The sequence below is a fragment of the Lonchura striata genome, chromosome 5, assembly GCF_050655825.1.
Source record: "Lonchura striata isolate lonStrDom1 chromosome 5, ASM5065582v1, whole genome shotgun sequence".
Taxonomy (NCBI): domain Eukaryota; kingdom Metazoa; phylum Chordata; class Aves; order Passeriformes; family Estrildidae; genus Lonchura; species Lonchura striata.
In genome coordinates this window covers 49,125,238-49,146,759 of record NC_140707.1, presented here as the reverse complement: position 1 = coordinate 49,146,759, position 21,522 = coordinate 49,125,238, and the positions used below count along the sequence as shown (strand labels likewise).

Below are 21,522 nucleotides of genomic sequence, written 5' to 3'. Positions count from 1 at the left end.
TCCCACAGCCTCCAAAAGAGCCAAACACTCCATTAATAAAATAGTTCTGCCTTGTAGACCTCCTCACATGAATTGACAGCTCTCCAATCTGCAGCAGCCCCCAGTGAGATCCCTTGCAAGGGTCGTCTGAGCAGGCAGGCTGCCAAGAGATGACACACTGAAATGGTGTCATTTTTAAACCCAGCTTTAATAATGATCTGGCATACAGCTAGGTCCATCAAGCCCTACTTCCCACAGTTCCATTTAGGTAATCAAGTAGCTCATTATTATTTGGCATGTGTCGTGCAAGCTCATTGTTCCAGGCAGAATTCCTCCCAAAAGGAGCAGGGCCCTCAGCCAGATGAACGGTGGCTGTTCGGGCTGCAGGAGCAGGCAGTGGGCCCAGCACTGGGCTAAGGATGTGAGGCAGTCACATCAGCATTGGTCTTGCCAGTCGAGCTCTCAGGATCACGTAGAAGGCCCAGGAGCCAGGTATCCAGCCGAGAAACTGAGTTGCCATGAAGTTTGTATGTCATCCATACTGACTGAAGTGTGTCAAAAGGCAGCCTTGAAATTCCCTGTCCTTTGGACTCTCCAACAGCACCTCAACACCAAATTGCCTTTCCCCTCCTTTCTCTCAGAAGGTGCCAGTGGACTGTGGCTTGTAATTGGTCTACTGCGTACACAGGAAGCATCATCGCTCTCACACCATGTAGGAGCCTCTGTCAAGCTGAGTCCCTGAATGTCTTTCCTATGATTTGACATCTATGTCTAGCCCAAAACTTAATCAAAGGTAACCTTTGTATATCTTGGCCTATATAACCAGTATATGTTTACATTTTCCCTATAACTTGGTCCCTCATGAAGGTTTCCAAAATCCACTGGGCACACAGACACCAGGGGTAGGATGTGCAACACCTTAGACATGAGACCTGTGCCTAAATTACTGTGTCTGTCCTGTTGGTCTAAGCACAGGACTGGTATGATTTGGATCTGGTCACGGCACCAGGTAAAACACATGCAGACTTTGCATGGCATTGCTCCCAAATTGAGTTTGAGCAAACAGACTGTAACCATGCTTCAAATCTGCTCATTTGCAATGCCCAGGAGTATAGAAGGAAGCTGAGCTGCATTTAACCATAATTTCTGTAGTTCTTCAGAACACTGAGATTAAACAGGAGATTGCAGAACATTCTTGCATCCCCAGTAACCTTAAAAAGACCAATGATATTCTTAACATATGTCTGGGTAAGATACTGAGATAAGGAAAGTCATTTAAGTGCCAGCTTTAATGAATCTAGTAATAAAATTTTTTGTAACTTGTTTAATTTGGTTTTACTTTTCATCCCTGTCTCTCCTAGAAGTTTGGTTTACAATGTGAACTGGCAATCTTTGAAACATGGGAAACATACATACTGAAAAACAGACCACCAGTGTAATGCACATTCTTTAGCCCACAAAAGACATACCAGAAGAGATGTCTTTGAGCTGTTGCAGAACTGGGGCAGTGATGTAGAAATGTGAAGCCCCATATTTAATGCCTAATTCTCTGAGACCAAAGAGTAACTACAAATATGCATTGTAGCTGGCCGAGCCTTCGGGGAGAGATTGCTTTCCTTTGCTTGTTTCGGTCTGAGCAGAGACACACCTGTGATTCCTCTTCCTTCTTTAGGCTGCAGGTGTCATGATAGATCTTTGTATCAAAAGAGAAAACAACTGGCATGGGATGATCATGAAATTCCAATGTATTATTGGCTTGATTCTTTTCTCTTGTACGCTAAGGGCAGGTGTGCCAAAGGAACACTTCTGATCGGCATTAATGAAAGACAAATTTTGATTATACTCTGCAATTCCACCTCTGAAGTCTAACCAGCAAAACACGATTCCGTGTGACATACTCCCACACTGCTTCAAACATGCACACATTGATATGAGCACACTTCTGCAAAGTCTGGAGCAACAGAGCAGCTGGCAAAATCAAGAATTAACAGACAAACTGCATTCCAAAAGAGCTCTTGCTCAACAGCCTCTCCTTAAAAGTACCAAGAGCCACATGCCACACTGATAAAAGATTCCTATTTCTTCCTGTTGTTTTCTTAACTCTGTTTTGAATTCTGCAGGTTTTCATGCCTCAGTGTTTTGGAGAAGATTATACTGCATAGACTGCAGTGCAAAAAAAGACAGGTAAAAGCTGATAGATTTAAATAAGGTCTACCCGAGTCAGAAGAGCAGTCAAGTAATGGATCTCTTTAAAAAAATGAATCCAAAAGGCAGAAGTTTCAGTTTAGAGAATGTCTGATTCATCTGTGTACCAATTCATAGATCCAGATTGATGATGTCATCCCCTGCCACCACAGAAGAAATACAGCAAGAAGCAGATCTCTGGTATCTTTGCAAAAATTCACTCTTTTGACTTCTGGGAGTTACTCTGGGGTTACAATTAAATAAATGAGAGCAGAATCTAGCCCATGAAACCATAAACTCAGCTGCTATCAGGCAGTCTTAGAATTCACTATTAATATCAGCACTGAGAGCTATTCTGATTACAATTGCAAAAGAATATTTTATATCCACTTTTACTATCTTATTCAAATACAGGAAATGAGTCAATCTCCAGCGAACAGAAAAACCAGTCAGAAGAATTGAAGAGTCATATTATTCAGCATCCAGCTTTGAAGTGAAGGAAAGGAAAACTGATTCCTGCAAATAGTCTGCAAGTGGAACTGTTAACATATTGCTAAAGGTCATACCCACAGACTCTCTTGATACAGTGGTTTCAGTTGTTCTCTTCAAAGCACACACTGTCATGTGGATACCTTACTTCACTAAATGCCAAATGAGAGCAAAACCAACTGAACAAAAAATGTCTATCAAAGTCTTCCTGAAGTAATTCACCGTGAAGTAACTTGGATGAAGAAAAGTGAGGCTGATACCTGCAATTTGTGTCCTTAAGTATTTCTGTCCAATGCTAACTATAGTTCTCCTAAATTTGTGGTTTTTTTGAGCATTGGTACGTTTTGTATAGTTCCCACTTAAAGATGCATTTTCTGTAATAAACAGCTAGACCAAATACATTTGTTTCTCATTATAAACAAAGTGTTAAAAACAGAAACCAAATCACTTGTCCTTCCTTGGTGTCAAGGCTTGAGCTGGCTTTTCTCCTGGAACTCAGACTCTCTTCTCCTTTAATGGAGTACCACAGACAAAAACAGAGGCACCAGCTAGTTCTACTTTTGTCCCTTATTTTTCATTGAAAGCATGTGCCTTCTAATGCTTTTAAGAAGTTTAGTTCCACATATCTAAATAATGTAGTAGCTTTCATGAATGGGGGAGTGAAGCCATGGAGGTAAAAACAGATTAAGGACAGGCTGTACAAAACTATCCAGGATTTTGGATATGAATGTGGGTGCTTGGTCTGCTTCATGCTTCTAGTGCCATCCACAGCAGCGTTTAAACTACCTGAGATGCGTGTATAGGATATCCACAGCATTAAAAGGGATGCCTGAGCCAGGAAGTGACAAAGAAAGTCCAAGGAATCATCAGGAAATAACCTTAGCGAGGTTCTAGCTGAGTCAGGAACTATGAAGAACTCTTCCTCTGAGTTTGCATTCAGAAATTGCCACAGCAAGGAGAAAATCAAATTGCCTTAACTGATCATTTGACATTTTATTTTCTTACTATGACTGCCTTGGAGATATCCCAGGGAATCAACTATCTTACCTGTCCTCTGAAAGAGCAGTGTTCTTGTTCACTGGACTTAGAAAGTCATGCTGCCATGTCCCCTCCAGCCAGGCACAGGAAGGCTCCTCTGTGAGTTGAGTGAGAGTGATGGTGCAGCAGAGCCCAAGGTCTGGAGCAAGGCCAGGCACAAAGTTGTGCCTTCTTCCCATTGGAAAGAGGGGACAAGGCTTAAAAGGTGGTCTTTATAAGACAGAATTTAAGTTATAGATATTCCATAATGAATAGGAATATTATTTCTAGCATATAATTTCATGTATTTTAAAGCATTGTCGTAGGGTACTTTGAGATGCTTCAGAAATCCTTTGAAAAAGTGTAAATTACAAACTTGGAGGATTCCTCTTAAACATCAATGTTGCAGTTATAGTAGGGTGTGTCTGTGTCCCTCCTGTAGGTCTCACAAATATTTTGCATTTAACAGGAGGAAGACTTAAAAATAATTGACAAATCAAATGAATAGAAACCATCAGCAATGTGTATTGAATAACCTCTGTAGATGAATTATAAAATCATTTAGTATGTTAACTGTTTTCAATGACATCTCAAACTCCAATTATTGAAGTCTGCTTTGCCTCAACAAACCCAGGTTACCAAGGTCATGTTAACTACAGAGCTCTTCTGATGCCTGAAGTCATTGAGTGGTGGGTGAAACATACTACTCTTTTTTCTTTCTTTCCATTTTCTTGTTCAGGATTTGAGTATTTTTAACTCATTGAGTGGTGGGTGAAACATACTACTCTTTTTTCTTTCTTTCCATTTTCTTGTTCAGGATTTGAGTATTTTTAACCTAATGGGCAATAAAAGCTTTCCTGGCCCATGGGCAGAGTTTCGGGCAGTTGCAGCTCTTCAGCAGAAATAGGATTGTGATTTGCCAGGAGAGGGGAAAGGGACAGGGGCACAGCACAGACTGTAGCAGCGAGCATGTACATCCTCCTTACCCCTGGAAGCACAGGGAACACCATGGCTTTGGGCTGGACAGGGTGGGGAACCTGTTCTTCACCCCTTCAAAGCAGTGACACTGAGACTGACTCAAGCACCTTCATCTTGGGGCTGGGTGGGAGCTTTGCAGTTCTGTCTCCAGAAGCCTTAGGTAAATCTGGCTTAGGTTAGCCTTTTCCACTCAGGAAAGATGAATTAACTGAAGAGAGACATTTAAAGAAAATGCATTAAGCTACAAGAGCTCTGGTCTTGTCTGTTTTAGTAGTAAAGAAGTATTTTCTGTTTGTTTTCCATTAAGCTTAGATTGTCCAATAAAGGATATTGCTTCTTCCTTAAAACTTTCCCTGCCTTCTTCACTTCAGCCCTAAGACTCCTTTATTTATTAATGAATTAGCTCTAGTGTACGTGTATCAAGGCAATGAGACAAAATTCACTTTATAACAAAACAGGAATATATCATTACTCTAATAGACAAGGATTTTGAATTGTATTGAAAGAAACCTTTGGCTAAATTAAACCCTAGCTTCTAACAGAATTTCATAGCACATTGATTAGCTATTGCATAAAGCTGAACCCACAAGCTGTGTTGCAGCCGAATTACGACAAACGTGACCTGACACACAGGGTGCTGTGTCAGTGCTCTCTGGTCTGGAGGAGGGGGCTGCTTTCACACAGCAGCCCATCTTCCTGTGCATGTGTGAGGGATCCTCAGTGCAGCATGTGCTCACCCACACAGCTGCAGGGGTTCAGATCTTTTGCAGCAAACAACTGATGTTCTGCACACGTGGTCTCAGCACAGCTCAGCTCCCTGAGTTTCCTACCTTTCATCTGTTTATGTCACTGCTCTGTTGTCAAAGCTTTTTTTGTTTCTTGATTATTAGTTTATGTGGGGAGGTAAAGGAAATGGGTCTCTGGTTTATTAACATTTTTGAGTCATTGTTTAAGCATATCCTCTAAAGTTATGGCCTCTCTTTGAAGGTAAATTATATATTTTCCAATTTTAATTAACAGTTCATGAGTGGATAAGCTAAATAGCCATTTAGAACTATGGAAATGTAATTGCTCCACCATCTGGTCAGCTGTAATATTTTATGATGACTATATGAAGAAACAATATTATATTTTTACTACCACTGTAAACCACCATGATGCTTTCAGAGCACAGTTGTGCTGATCTGCATCCTGCTCCAAGGCCATCCTTGAATTAGAAGACCAGCTTCCTGGATGCCATGGCTGATGGCCAGGTAAAGTATTATTTATACTTCCCTTCAGTTATTTTGAGGTTAATGCTTACAGATGCTTTGGTTTAGCTTTGACCTTTGTTAAGTTAGCAGGAACACTGAATAAGATATATGACATTTTAATTTTTTCATATGCAATTCTGATTTCTTCTACAGTTATACAGAGTGAAGGCAAAGGAGTTGCTATTCCAAAACCAATGTGATATTCTTTGTATTTACTCTGCTACTTCAAAGGGAAGAAAGAAAAATGTCATTACCATAACAATGCAGAATTCATGTGTCACAACTATAATAGAACTCTATGAACTTGCTGGCTACTGAGCCTTGGCAATTTAAATGTAGCACCACAATTTTGCTGCAAATGTCTGGTCACAGAGGCCATTCCTTAGATACTATTGTGGAAAGGGGCTACGGCACTGGAAATGTATTTTTTATTTCTGAAAGGAAGGACAATGGTGAGAAAAACAGGAACATTATCTGCAGAAATTGAATTTTTTCTTTTAAGTGGATGGCTGGAAAATATGTAGACCTTAATAATAAGAATGTAAGTCTCAGACACAGCTTTGGCAGGTCTTTGATGAGGTCTTAGATAAGGACAAATAGTGAAGGGGTGCCATGTGCAGAAATTGATATGGCCAAAATTCTGTGAAAGTCCAGAGGAACTTTACCACTGACTTGAAGGATTCCAGACTTCATCCTATACTGGAAAGATCTTAACAATATTCAACAATTTGAACCCAGGTTGTTATACAGACGTGCAGTGAAACACATTAACTAGAACACTAGACACAATAACAGGATCAACAGAGGACTCATATCTGTGAACAAACTGCTAGTGAGACACGTATGTGAGCTAGACAAGTTGTCAAATAATTCATTCACATAAAGAGTCAAGATATTGCACTCTGCAGTGTCATTAAATTTTACATGGTGAGAAGTAACAAAGTAAATATCCAACATGAAGTCTGATAGAATTAACTCCCTCGTGAACTTTCATTCAAGGTTTGCTTACTGGCACAGAGAGGATTTTGCTTGTGATTTGCATGTGAAATACATGCATTCCCTTGCCCATCTGAGGAAAGAAACAGCACTTTCAGAACATTTATTTTTTTACCAGCACTAGCAGAAATATCAGATTTTGCTAAAGTGTTACGGAACTGCACTCTGCACCTCCCATGAAGTATGACCCTGTGCAAACAACTGGAAGTGATGCAGAACAAGAGGCCTGTGGCTATCTAGGCTGCTAATGGCCATGTCTGTGTTAGCATTTGGGTTTGGAGGAGCCCTGAGGTTTTGAAGCCAGTCATCCCCACTTACTGAGTGCTGGTTCAGACGACAGGACAGTTTTGGTGCACAATGTCTGGATTCCCTCCCTTATCAGCCACTGCTGCTCAGAGCTTCCTGATGCTGCTAGGCTTTGGGTTTGTCTCCCCCATTTCAGACTTTTTTCAGGATGTTTTTTCCTTTCATGAGCAGTGCAGTCCTATCCACAGCTGGGATCAGTTCCAGGGCTGTGCACTAGAGGGCAATTACAGTCATACATTCACCCTGCTTCATTACAATAATATTCTTGCAGTAATGCAGAATATGCTGATGCAGATATCCTCAATTACCTGCAGGATCCTGATGACTACAAATCACTCTCTGCAGGCTAGCAAATGGTACTTTTTAGCTGTCTCCATTGTATAAGATAGCTTTGCATTTTGAAAATTACCTGAATATCTTATTTTTATCCACCTAAGAGAGGAGTCTCCTTAAATAATCCCATTTTCCACTGATATCCATTTAGATATTACTTCTTTATATATCTTTTTTATCTTCAATTTAAGAATGCAACACCAGTGACTATATGTCTCTATAGCCAGATATTGGAAAACAATTCAGAGTTAAAATTGCTGTTTTGTTAAATGAGATTTTATTTAAGGTATTATATGTTTTGGAGAGAAATATTCCCAGCTCTGCACCAAGTAAAGAGATATCTTCTGTAAGAGCCTGATTTAAAATCATTCCTCTCAGTGCATTTTGTTATTTAGTTCAATGAAAACAGAGGAAACTCCAAATGTTGCTTGTTATTGCCAAGACATTAATCAATTTTTAGATTCTACAAAAAGAAGGAGCGGAGGAGTTGTTTGTTTTGGTTGGTTTGTTTGTCTTATTCCTTCAGGCAATGACCGTGTGCAGCTTAGAAGGAGTTTGTATGTCACCTGCCTTGTGGTGACACTGTGGCTCACTCCATCCTAGCTTTATGAGCCACAGCAGCCTGCAGCCAGGTGATGGAAGCATCTTTAATGTCTGTCAGGAGAACACCTGTCTGTGAGACAGAAGCAAAAGGGGCTAACACAAAACTCAGTGAGACCTCAATGAAAATCTCTCTGAGAGCAGACAGGAGTCATGTGAACTACTAGAGACTTGGGTAAATGACCACTGCTGGAGCTGAAGGAGGAGGCAATTGCTAAAGGCAGAAAAAGGGCAATAATACAGTTTTCCAGGATTTGGTCAAGCAGAACTCATGTGAGCTTTTAGTGAGGCAGTGAGGACTGAAGATAAATTAGAAGATCCTGAATGAACTAAGAAGGAAGAAAGCAATTTCTGATCTGCTATTATTCAAGTAAAGCACTATAATGTCTAAAACAACCAATATCTGTTCCAGAATCACTGGACCCATGTTTCTCTCCAAAAAAAAAAAAAAAAAAAAAAAAAAAAAAAAAAAAAAAAAAGACAGCAGATTTACAACTGTGGCCATAATATATATGCACATCACTGGAAGTAGAAATAGAGCAGAAATAACTGTTGGCCAAAATCTTTATCTCACATACCTCTTCTCACATGAAGAGGTGAGCTATGTGTTTTCTTACTCAAGGCCCAGCCTACTTTCTGAGCTTCTCCTACCAGAAACTCACCAAGCCTGGAGCCTCACACCATGGTCCTAGGGACCACAGCATCACCCTTGTTACTTGAGGTGTTCCTTTTTACTCCACAGTATGTACTTAGTCTGGGGATGGTGTTCTGCTCTAGATTTTAACTTCCCCACAGCTCTCAGCTCACCTCTAAAGACCCCCCCTAAACAGCCCACTCCTCTGTTCAGAGCAGGTGACAGAGGAACTATTCCTGCTGCTGTCTTTTCAAGGAAGTGTGTAACTTGATGCCTCTAGTCCCTTTAGGAGCAACTGTTTCTGTTGGTACTATTCTGTCTGAACTGAAAATCATCCATCATTTCCCTTTATACCTGGGGAGAGGGGGAAGTCTGTGTAAGGTTTCCAGCCTGCTATTCTTCCTGTTGCATTTCAACCACTTCTCAGATTCAGGGTTGAGTTGCTTGTCAGCTTTCCTTGTGCTACTTCAGACTATTGTCTTCTCTTTTCTCCAGAAAACATCATTTTATTTGTAGGCATGTTAGCTACAAGAGGCTCAATGGAAAGAAAAGTGGGGGCGTTGAACAACGAAGAGAAGATGATTGGTGACCATGACAGGACAAGGAGAAAATATAAGAGTGGCATAAAGTTAAAAAAACCCAAACAACCAAACACTGAAAATGTAATACAATATTCAACCAAATATCAGTAGATGAACACAGACTGATACAGTGCTCCAGATGTCTGCAAATACCCCTGCCAGCTGCAGTTTGGTGAGTTTTCCTTGCATTTAGTCCTAATAATAGAAATGGCATGAGACAGTACAAAAGAAAAAAATCCTCCATGGGTCATTATGCTTCTGTGGGGGACAGAGAATAGAGGGGAGTAGAGTGGGGACAAGAAAGACCTTTGCTGTTCTCCAAGTAGCTCTGGGTGCAGACTTCTCTCTTGCTAAAAGTGTACTAGTGCATAAAAATAACCTTGAATAACTTGTGGTGAAGGGGAATACATTAATTCCTAAAGATTATTAGAGCAATATTTATTATGGATGGGAAAGTCAAACACGATAAGCCCAAAAATGCAACTCAGATCACAATATGGCTACTATATGGAAAGAATAAACACAAGAAGCAGGAAGGAAAAATTCAAGTGAAAGAATAAATATACTGTGTAAACATTACCATTTGTTTCATTAACACACCTATCAACCTTTTATTTCTAACTTAAACCAGATGTTTCTTCTTGAGTTCACGAAAGTTCTCAGTTATCATGATTTCTAAATACCAAGGACAGAGAAATTAAAAATAAATGAGATGTTTGAACCCCATAAGTCTCCGCAGCAATTTATAGATTACACCTTGCTAAGAAAACCCACTTTGTAAAAAATGCTCAGTTAAAATCAATCGTGATGAAGAAAAATGTTTTGAAAACCTCATATTTGCAATATATTAAAGAGAAAGCAAACATTTTCATGATTTTGAAGCAACAGGAAGACCAAAGTCAGGGTTTTACTCAGTATGTTTTTCCAAAGGAAGTAGAAACTATCAGAATGTTGTTTGTTCTCAAGAATAAAAAAAAAAAAGGAAGAAAGAACAAACAAAAGAGAATGAAGTTAAAATTAATATCTGTATGGTCCCCAAACTAAATTATTCTTTTACCTTAGGTTCCACCTAGAATAATGATGTAGAAGCTGGGAACAAAAGCAGCTTGAATAATGTGGAAAGTATACAGAATATTTAGAATACAATTTTCTGTCTAAGCTGGTAGAAGAATTGAGCTCAGTGTGTTCAAGGAAGGTACACCAGATAACCTTCTTCCCAGACTAATGAAAGGACTGACATATGAAATTTGGAGCCCTACAGAAAGGAGTTAAAATAAAAATCTATTAAGTCAGAGAGGGATTGTGTGACTGAAAAAGAGTAAGCATAACACCTGCATCTAAAACAAACAAACAAACAAAGACATGCTAGAACAGACCAGCTCTAGCCTGACCTCAGTAGCATTAAAAGGTTTCCACTTTATAAATTATATACCCTCCCCTGCCCTTTTTTTTTTTTTTTTTTTTTTTTTGCTATGGACCATCCCCTTGGGTTATGTATATGTGCAGGCAACAAAAGTGCTTGTTTATTTGAAGTAAATAGGCAACTCAGGTCCAAAAGACACGCTTCTGTAGTAAATGTCCTCTTTACACCCTTCTGGGGATATTTCTTCTGCATTCTTTATTTCTATCTTTGTCAGGCTCTGACCCCTCTTCCCATATTGGTGTCTTCTACCCAGGACCTCCCCTCCTTTCCCTTCCCCTCCTTTTTGGGTTACAAAAGCAGTTGATATTGTGTTTTCACATCTATTAACTGACATATAACTTATGGGATTATGCTACCTGGGCACCAGTGTTGAAGCACAACTTTTTAAGAGGTTGACGGATGTCTGACATATGGGTCATCCCCATGAAAAACAGTAATTTAATGTATGACATTTAAAAAACATTTGAAAACACAACTTTATTAAAAATAGGCCAGGCCTTCTATTTTTTACTAAGAATTCCCTTCTGTATAGAATAAGTAGATAAAGTAAAAATGCAACTGCATTATTCAAAAAGCTTTTGGGCTGGCTGCAGGTTATTGACAGAATCCCTCCAGAAATACCCTTTCAAGAATTACATGTAATTTTTCCTTTAATAATGTGTGAAATCCAAAGTATCAGTCATGCTCTGCAGAGCTAATGAAGTTAATTTTTTGGTGTAAGTGGCACATGGAACCAGCACTGCACACCTGCACAGCCCACAGCCTCCCCACTCCCTTCTTCACTGGGACTGGCAGAGACACAGGCCAGACCAGGGATCTGTTTACACCTCTGTGGGGGAGGAAAGGACAGTATTTCTACCTCAAGAGCAGGTGTATTACAGTATTAGCCCTCCACATCCAGCATCAGCATGGCAGCAGCCACCTCCATCAGCTCCTGATTTATCTTTTGCTTTGTCAGGGATTTGCAAGGGAACCATAAGTCTGGTTTGCTCCTTCTGCATGCCTTCAATTCTTTTATTTGTGAGAGCTTCCTTATTCTTCTGATTTGATGTATCAGCACATATTTTTATGTTCTCTTTAGATTTTGTTACCACCCAACACATCTTAGTGACTTCTCTGTGCCCCCCATCTCCTGAGCAGGCATCTGCCTCCACCTTTACAGTTCTCTTAAAGATTCAGATTTTCAAATTAAATAGGACACCTTAAGCATACACCAGCCTGTTCAAGTTACCTCAGAGGCCATGCACAAACAGATGGAGGCTTTGCTGTCCCATTTCTAGTGGAGAGGAGTCCCACTTTCCTATGATAGATCTTCCTTCTGTGCCTCCCCTTATGGGTGCCTGAGGATATTTCATGGGTTGGAAAGTCTGAAGAAGAGCAAGGAGGCATGAACTTACATGAAAAGTAGAAAAATTATAGAAGAAAATAAGAAAAACCCCAGATCCTGTAGTGTTCAGCCCTCAATAGGTAAGCAGGAGAAAGCCAGGTGCAGAAACAGTACAGGTATGAGAGAAGGGGACAGATCCAAGGTCAGCAGGATGCCACAGCAAGCATGGTAGCTTGCTGTACAAACCTGATGGTGGCCCCAGCCTTGTTCTAGCATCCTCTGGATTACTGTGTCCTCTGTCCCCAGTCTCCAGGCTGGGTAGGGCTGACTGCATTTGTCTTCAACACAATATCTATAGTCTTAATCTCTGCAGTTTCCCCCTTTCTATCTTACTCCTAAAGTTTCTGGTAAGATTTACTGCTATCACCCAGATTTATTCTAATCTCTCCAACAGCCTACTGAGTCTAATCTAAATGGTGTCCAGCAAACAATCCAGCCTAATTTGCCTCCGTCCCTCTTTGTAGCACTGATATCTAGAGGCCCAAGATGAGTATGATGGGCTCTAATATTTTCATGTTGAGACATGAGCTCATTACTGGTCTGGGAACTTTACTTCCAAAAAGCCTGAGCTCACCTGCACTGAAGGCCTTTTTAGGGGTGGTGGTAGGTTTTAGATGACTGTACAAAAGAGATGGTCAGCATCAGTATCTGAATAACATGCAGGCATCTCAGCGGAAAAGAAGCGAAGGGTTTTGTACATGCACAAAACAAGAAGCATGTGGGGTTAAGGATCCCTATGGAGCTATCTCTAGCTGAGTGCAGCTCTGATACGAAGCTGCTGCTCAGAATCTGGTGGGCAAGGGGCAGAGGAGTTGAAGTCAGCAGCCTAAAACCTCTTGTACTGCTAACAAAAGGAGATGATGCCAGCGTGTGATGACCCCTGCATGTAAGCCCTGCTCGGCTTTGCTGTTAGTGTGTATTTTAACCCCAGTTTGCTGTGCCCATGCCTGGCATGCAGCAATCTCTTTGGCTTATGTGGTGGAGGATCTGTAATGAAAACTGACGGCTGTGCCAAGCAAAGATTTGCAGCTGGTAGGAGAATCCCTGGCCTTTGTTTTTGCAATGGCTGAAGGCTCCTTTATACAAGTTCAAAGGGCTTCAAGCAAGAGCAAGGGTTTACCTAAGCATTTTTTACACAGTGATTTTAATTATGCAGTAAAATAACTAATAATTCTACATTATATCTTATCTAAAGTTGGCTGCAAGATTTTCCCAGGAACCATAAAGGGCATAAAAGAAGGTATGACAGAGTATAGAGGCAGTTTTGGCTACAGCAGTAATACAGAAAGGACTGGCCAAATGACTCAATGCTATGGCATCATTATCAGATAAACCACCTAGAAACATTCAGGGTTTTGCCTCACTGCTGTTTTCAAACTGTTAAAATGTCTCCTGGTTATCCCCAGATACCTCAGCATTTTAAAACAGCAGCTCCTCTTCTCCATTCCAGTCCCTAAAACACACAAATGGCTCTCAACAGTAGAAATCACAGACTCACTTGTCAGCAAGAGCAGCAAAAGTTTTCTTTGTCCCTTTCCTATCAAGAAAATACCAGAACTTCTGCCATGTAATTGGGAGCTTATAAGAGGAGGCTATTAGCAGAACACTAAATTTGGGGTATTTCAGAGAAGCGTATCGTTATGTCTGTCACTTGATTTGTGGCACATGTACAGTTGCAGTTCAAGTTTCCCTGGAATAGGAAGAGAAGTCTGCACAAAATGCCATGATAAATTTTAGAGTGATTACTAATATGCAGAAGGGTTTGGTTTAAAAACAACAAGCCATGACTTCTAATCAATGCTTGATATGTGTCCAGTTTTCTAAAATTGAAGTGAAAGGTGAGGCTGGTTATTCATATCATAATCCAGGCTTATTTATTTGCATACACACATTTGAAAATCCAAGTTTACATTTTTAAAGCTAAATAAAGTTGCCTTGTGACACTCATATTGTATCTATTACATATTTCACTTCAAAACCTCATCTCTCCTAAAGCCTCTTCAGTGTGCTTGAAGTAGCACAGCAAAAGAAAAGGAATTTTCAGTTTAACTAGAGCACTGACATTCTGTTACACAATTCGATCTTGTCTATTTACCAGCTCTCAAAAAACAGAAGACACTAAACAAAACAAAACAAAAAAATAATGCTGAATGCATCCAGCCAGCAGTGCCATAGGTGTCTGAATGCATCTGTAGCTTCCCTCTCACTCATCAGTGTAATTGTTGTCATCTTATTCCATTTTTTGATTAGGCTGGTCCGCCAAGCTCCCAGCTTTTCCTGGCCAAACGTTCTTCTGCTGGTTGTCATGGTGACTGCATTGTTAGCGGGGAGAAAGGCTCTGTTGTCTGCCATTGTTCTGTTGTGCTTTAGGTAATGCACGAGGCATCACAAGTGAAGTGGATGGACCTTTTTTGCTCGGCATCATTGCTGAGTATTGAAAATCTCACATAAAAAAGGAGCAAATAGGCCCTGACCAAAGAAATAACCAACTTCTTTTTTTTTTTCTTTTTTTTTTTTTTAAAGAAAGCACGCATTATTATAAAGAGGTAAAACAGCACCGGCGGTTAACTGAATAATCAAAGAAAATGCCATAGAAATCATATTTATTAGAAGAACAATTGCCATGATTTGGATGTTACTATACAAGAGTAACCATTTGGCAATTTAGCTTGAATATAGTTTTAAAATGGTCATTTCTCCAGCTTGCAATGTCATTTAACCTCAAATTGCATTTAGTTTAAAACACTGCACACTAGGAGTTGAATACAATAATTTTGTTTTTTAAATTTTAATCCATGAATATCTACTTTTTAAGTATGCTACCACAGTTTATTACATTTTATACCATTGTCAGAGTACATAATCACCGATTTTCTTTTTTTCCCCTTAAAATGAGGTTTCACTCCAGTTTTAATTAAATTGTCTGAAAAAACAATAAAATAACAGGCACTACTCATAGGTTTGACTTTGACACTCAGAAAATTTCTTCAAGAGACAGAAATTACACAAAAAGCCTGCAGAAATTTCTTCAAAGAGCCTTATTTAAATGGATTACCAAACAAGATCTTGCCTTTATATTGTGGTTATTTAATATCTTTCCAACAGCAAATACACATGAAATACTGAAAAACCTAATGCAAAACCCAACAGCGTGAAAACAATCAATAGTATATGGTTTGGGAGACCGATTGCCAGCCTCTGTTCTCTCCCATCATTCCAGGAGAATAAACACCTTCCAGCAGAACCTGTCACTGGATGTCACCAAAGTTCCATGAATTTTCAGGAAAAACAGCAGTATTTTATCAGAAACACTCAAGAGTCTTAAAGAAGGCAAGTGAAAACAAGCATGAGAGCCAGCCCAGCTTACCTGAGAAGCTGGCAAGGCCAGAACCTGCGCTCAAGCAGCTGTGGATGTGCTCACTGTCTCTACTGGAGCCACTGAGGCTCACATGCTGTGCCTTTAAGCTGCCCAATACCTCACACACCTAGAGTGACAAGGGGCTTACAGCTGCTGGCTCATGCAGCTGAAAAAGTGCCTAGAGTGGCTTAATTTGGGTTGTAACACATGCTGACATACATTTTGCACCATTGAAGTCTGTAAAGTGACAATGATATTCTTCCTTATTTAGTGAGATTTTTCTTGATAGTTTTTTGAGACCAGGAGACTGGAGCTATTCCATACCCCATGTGTCTCCTGTATTGGGGATTTCTGGTTGAATGTACAGCACCTGAAAGAAGTTTTTGCCTCTCAGGTACTCAGCTCATCCATGTGTCAGATTGGGAATCTAAAAAGAAATGGTAGGTAGGAGATGCTGATTTCATTGCAGGGGACTCAATACAAACATATAATCTAAAGAGTAGATCTTTGACTAATGCCAAAACAATGAGGCAAAGATGAAAAAAAAATATTTGCCATGAATATGAAACTTTTTAATAACTAATATATGTCTCCGGAAAATGGTGTGTCCTTTAGGAAAAGTTGTCATGTCATGAAGTTTGTCTGCTTTTAAACCTCAAGAGTAGAGATTCCAGAATAACGAAATTACTTGGGCATCTATGCCACAATGACTTTCCATGAGTACTACCTCCCCAGATCCCCTGTCATTTCTAGTTTTCTAAGAAATTACTTTTTAAAGCTAGAGAAATTGGCAGCCTTCATACAAGCTGCCAAGGAACATTAAAGTGCAATGACTGAGTTTGCTGTGGACCCAGCACTTGCTGGATACAGCAGCAATCCTGCTGTCCTCACTCCTCTGCTCCAGGATGCTTGGGACACGTGCCCAGGACCATGCATAGAAACACCTCTGAGACTGGGCAGTAAATCAGGATTTATCATGCTTGCATACATGCACACAGATTATTTACTTGCACAGCAGAAGCAGGTCTGCACACAGCTTTGCATCAGCTAATGCCAGCTTCATCTATAGCTGAGGTATAATTCTTGCTGAATTCCCAATTATCTTTTAATTCTATGAAATTACTATACAGCCCAGTTCATTTTACCCTTATTAAATTCAGGAGAGCTTTTCCATAAGGGATAGCTTCAGAAACACTAATATAGGACAATTGCTGTTTTTTGGAGAGCTCTATTGCAAGTGTATTGCCTTCTCAGCTGGAAAGGATGATTACTGATGTCTGAAAAAGGTACTTACAGCTTAGTACACAGTAAACATGTATTCTGTTTTTCTTTTGCTCTGTTAAACAATATAATACATAGCAGAAATCTACAGAAAAAGCAATCAAAACAGACACACTTAAAGAAGAATCCCAAAGCTTCTTAATTTGTACTTCATTCTTTCCATCAGCATTTCCACCCGCATTCATCGCTGAATATTCATTCCTGCTCCTGTCTTTGGGTTGAGCGTGGCAGCAGCCCAGCAGTCACACAGGTATTTCTGTGAAACGGGTGACAAGGCATCCCTCCCCCATTGCTGCTGCATCGCAGGAGGGTCCCCGGCCCCGCTCTGGTTTGGGAGAGCCGAGCTCCCCATCAGCCCCCTTTCCCCCGCCTGATGCGCTGAGAGCTCCCCCTCCTGTTACAGCCAATCTTAACTGCAGTCGACAGATTAATATTATTACCTCATTTTAATTAATTCCTCTCCTCAATTCAAAAAAGCACATCTGGTGCTTTTCAGAGCCAGACAAAGCTCCTTTCCTCCCATCCTCTCCTGAACATCAATTAATAACTTGGCAACAAAAAGAAAAGAAGTGTTTGTTCTCTGTACCTAACAGTCACAAGTGACAGAGAGAAAGAAAAGGGACTTGCTACAGACAGAGGTCAAGGGAAATGACAGAACTGCCAAATCTTCTGTGTTTCTGCAACTCAGCAGAGCTTATTAGTGACACAGCTACTGTGGCTGTGCAGTTTCCAGACCAGGAATTGTCTCACATCTCTCCAACTTGAAGTGCATGAAAAATGATGTGCAACTCGTCTCACCAATTCAGGCAAGTGGTTAACCATTGGCTCCCAGGCAACTGCTCAAGCCCAGAAGGTGATTTCAGACCTTACTGAAAGCATTTCAACTCTCAAATCCACAGTTCAATTTATAAATAGAAGGGATTCCCCTTCCAGAATTTTTCAAATCTCTAAAATCTCCTAATAGAAGCGGAAGACACACAGCATCCTGAGTCCCTAGTCTTATACAGCTCTGTGCCTTGCAAACAAAACACAGTAATCAGTGGCACAGAAGACAGTGAGGATGAAAACCAATTCCCAGTTCTCCAGAGCAGGTGGAGTTCTCTTTGACTGGGAAGATAAAAATAAGAGATGTTACCATAAAAGAAAAAAAAAAAAAAAAAAAAAAGAAAAAAAAAAAAGAAAAAAAAAAAGAAAAAATAAAAAAAAAAGAAAAAAAAAAAGGCAGGAGTTTGGTATGAGAAAGGGCAAAAGTTTGTTCCGACCATTTGTGCAACATTAAGAGATGCAGCACTAAACTCTGACTCCAGGAATGTCCTCAGTGGCCCATGGTCTCCCACAGGACCAGATCTGCAAGCAGGGAGATGTCAAGCCCACAGCTGAGCCCAGGATGTGCCCATCTGCCTGGCAGGGTGGGTGGGCCACGCATTGTGTGGGCAATCACTGGTGCTCTGCAGGTAGGAAATCTGGTGGCCATCAAAGCCTGCTGACCTCAAAGTCAACATTGGACACACATTCAAACATGGCTCAGCATTTGCCACTGAATTTTGCAGCTGTTTCCTCTTTTCCAGCCTGACCTCAAGAAAGATACTTGATGCCAAAAAAAGCACATGAAACTTTCCAGGATGATAAACATCCATGATAAGGAGAAATGTGAAGTAGAAATTAAAGGAATAATTAATTTGTTTTTCACAAGGGAACTAGTGTCATATTGTTCTGTTGTTGTCCACATGCAACTCCAGAATCTGTTTTTCAGTTCTCATTGCAGAGACAAACTGGCTTCCTTCTTTTAAAGTCAGCATTATTGCTAACTCAGTAATTGAGGTTTGTAACTTGTTTCAGAGCTTGGCTTTCCCTTGGAATTTCATTTTGTTGATGCCTTTATCCCACCTTTGTAGCAGCTAATTTTTTCCTATATTCTTCCTTTTTATTTTATCTCCTTTTTTTCCCCTTTAAAGACATTTCGTGTGGATCGCTCTCATGTGATTTCAGTTCTTCTTTCAAACCTGATTTCTAATGCCCAAATACCTTGGCTACTATTTAAGGTGCTAGTACATGAAGTTATATGTTTTAAAAATCAAAACAGGCATAAAAACAAGATTAAAATTGTATTTATGCATAGTTTATATCAAATACAAACATGTATTCTGTATCAGATGAAATGTCTTCCCACAGGCTGGAATTTTATTAGATATGAGGTGAATTTCATTACAACTAAAAAAATCCAGGAAAAAAAAAGGGGGGGGGGAAATAGCTAGCTGCTGGTAAACACAGATTTTAAAAATGCAAAACTTAATTCAACTGTATCAAAACATAAGTTTCAGCATAGTAGCAATATGCTCACTCTTAAAGGGTGCTTTAAAATTTCTGGTTTATTTTTATTATAGAACTGACTGCCACAAAAAACAATATAAGGCAAGGAGCTGTGTTAGCTAATCTGCTGTAATCCTTTCAAAACTCTGAAAGAACAACAAGTGCTTGATAAGCAGGGTCAGGCTGGGGCAGGATTTTGATAGGAGACATCTAAAGAATGTCTAGGTGCTCCAGGAAGGGGATGCGGGTGATTTAGCAAGATGGCTAAATCAGCAAGCTTTCTCCCCCTCCACTTCAGTAAGGAATAAAGGGAGCAGACCATGTGCTGCAGACAGAGCAGCCTTTCAGGGGAGACAGGTGTAATACAAGAAATCCCATTGGAGGTATTATTTTATCAGGCAGTAGTTCTAACAGACACCAGTTCAGGTAAGTACATTTTGCCTTGTTACTGATGGATAAACTATTTCCCACATCCAGTCCTAAAAATTGCAGGGTGTTGTCAGGTGCTGTTAAGCCGTGCCATAAACCATGCTGTTCACCCATTGTCTCGAGCCACTTCTCTCTTACACACTTTGTACATGTTAAAAATGTGTTTCTGCAAAGTGCTTATAAATTGCAGGAATGCCAGCTGTGCCCATTACAGCTATCACCCATAGCAGTTCTAGTGTTGGCTTTAACAGCTGATTATATGTATTATCACTGAAAAGCAGATGATATGAAATACCAGAAAATATTTTTAATTAACTCCCCACAAAGTTCTAATCTGAACCAGAAAAATAAATAAGGTAGAATTATTTTAGAAGGACATACCTTGCACTTCTGAAACATTATACAGGCTGTGCTGGAAAAAACAACTGCTCTCCAAAAAAATACTTCATTGAAAAGTCAGTACCTGTGACTTACTGAAAGAATGCAGCCATTTCAATGGAAAGAGTAAAAACCCCTCAGACCTCATTTTATGCTTTTTTGTTTCCACTGAACATATTTTAAGACTAATCAGCCTTATAAAAGGTACCACTGTTAATCTACTGTTTGTCTTCATCTTCACTGCAGCTGCTTAGTAGATAGAGAGCAAACAAAACCAGAATAAAGGTCATTCCATTTAAATCCTTCAGAGTGGAAGACAAGGACTAAATTATTGCTGAGAATTACATGAAGGAAAGCCCGGGATAAGATACATATTGTTTATTATTCGCCAGACCCATAGTGGTACTGCATTTACGTATTTGTGAAGGGATTACACTAGCATTTTAGGAGATTAACTGGGATAGCATGGGGAGATTCTCTGATATAATGTCCACACAAATTAAAAGTACAGACTATGTGGTATATATGGCTAGTGAGAAATAACCCAAACAATCCAGCTACCAATCAATTGTAATGTATTAAATATAATTACATTTTTTCACATTAAAAATGTAAAGAATTTTATTACTTCTTATCATGTAGAACATGTCTGAATCACATAGGATCATTAAGATAAAAAACCTTAACGGAAAATTTGTTTTCTTTCATAAGACACCTTAAACTCGTACTTTCACATTTTTAAGGCAGAAAGAGCAATAGCACAAAAGATCACTTTTATGCTAATAAAAGGAAATCATTTCACAGTAGTCAAATATGATAGAGAAAACCCACAAGCTTTTTCTTCAAATTAGGAAATATTCCCTGGAAGCTACTCTATAAATAATACATAGTAGCTTTAGTGTAATCTTTAGTATGAGAACATGCTTTCTTTAGAGCCAACAGTAACGCCACTTCAAGAAGGAAATGCTGTGTGAAGAGAGGATCTTGCAGCTCTCTCCCACTTTAAAATCAAGTACATAGGCTCCAGAATATCAGCAGCCCCCAGGAGCCTGATGGCTACAAGGTGTGAGTCAGCTCCAGCACTGCGACCTCTCAAGTGGGAGAGAGAGGAATGTCCCTGTTCAGTTCCCTGGGCTGCCTCGGGCTCCTCTGGAGGCTCACTCAACACCGAGGCTGGGCAGAAATCAAATATTAGCAGTAGGTATCCACAAAGGAAAAAAAAGAGAAGAGGAACATTTCAGGAGCTTGAAAAGGACCTCTGCCCACATGTGATGCAGGTGGGGGGTGAGCTGCTCACAGCGTTGTGATCTGCCCTGGGGAATGGGCTCCAGTGAGAGGGGCAACCACTCACCCCAACACAAAGTTTGTATCCTTGTTTTTTCAAGCAACAGTCTTCACAGGAGGGAAGACTCAAACACCTAATCACTACAGATTTACAGACAGCCTCAAAAAAATCCTCTTTCTCCCCATCCTTTTCTCCCTGTTTAATTTCTCCTCACTCCTCACTACGAGATTTTTTTGCTTATCCTGTTACATTTGGTCTCCCAAAGAAAACTCCTTCACCCTTTCAAGCTGAGAGTGAAGATCCTTTAAGCACAGCCATGCA

The 21,522-nt window shown here is 40.0% G+C and overlaps 1 long non-coding RNA gene across 1 annotated transcript in view; it reads right to left on the bottom strand.

Moving 5' to 3' along the window:
- The window catches only part of LOC146767362 (uncharacterized), a 49,192-nt gene extending 27,670 nt beyond the window's left edge, over nt 1-21,522 (bottom strand). Inside the window, exon 1 of the long non-coding RNA XR_014956055.1 lies at nt 1-21,522. This exon is cut by the window's left edge and continues 19,672 nt beyond it. This is a non-coding gene — a long non-coding RNA (uncharacterized LOC146767362).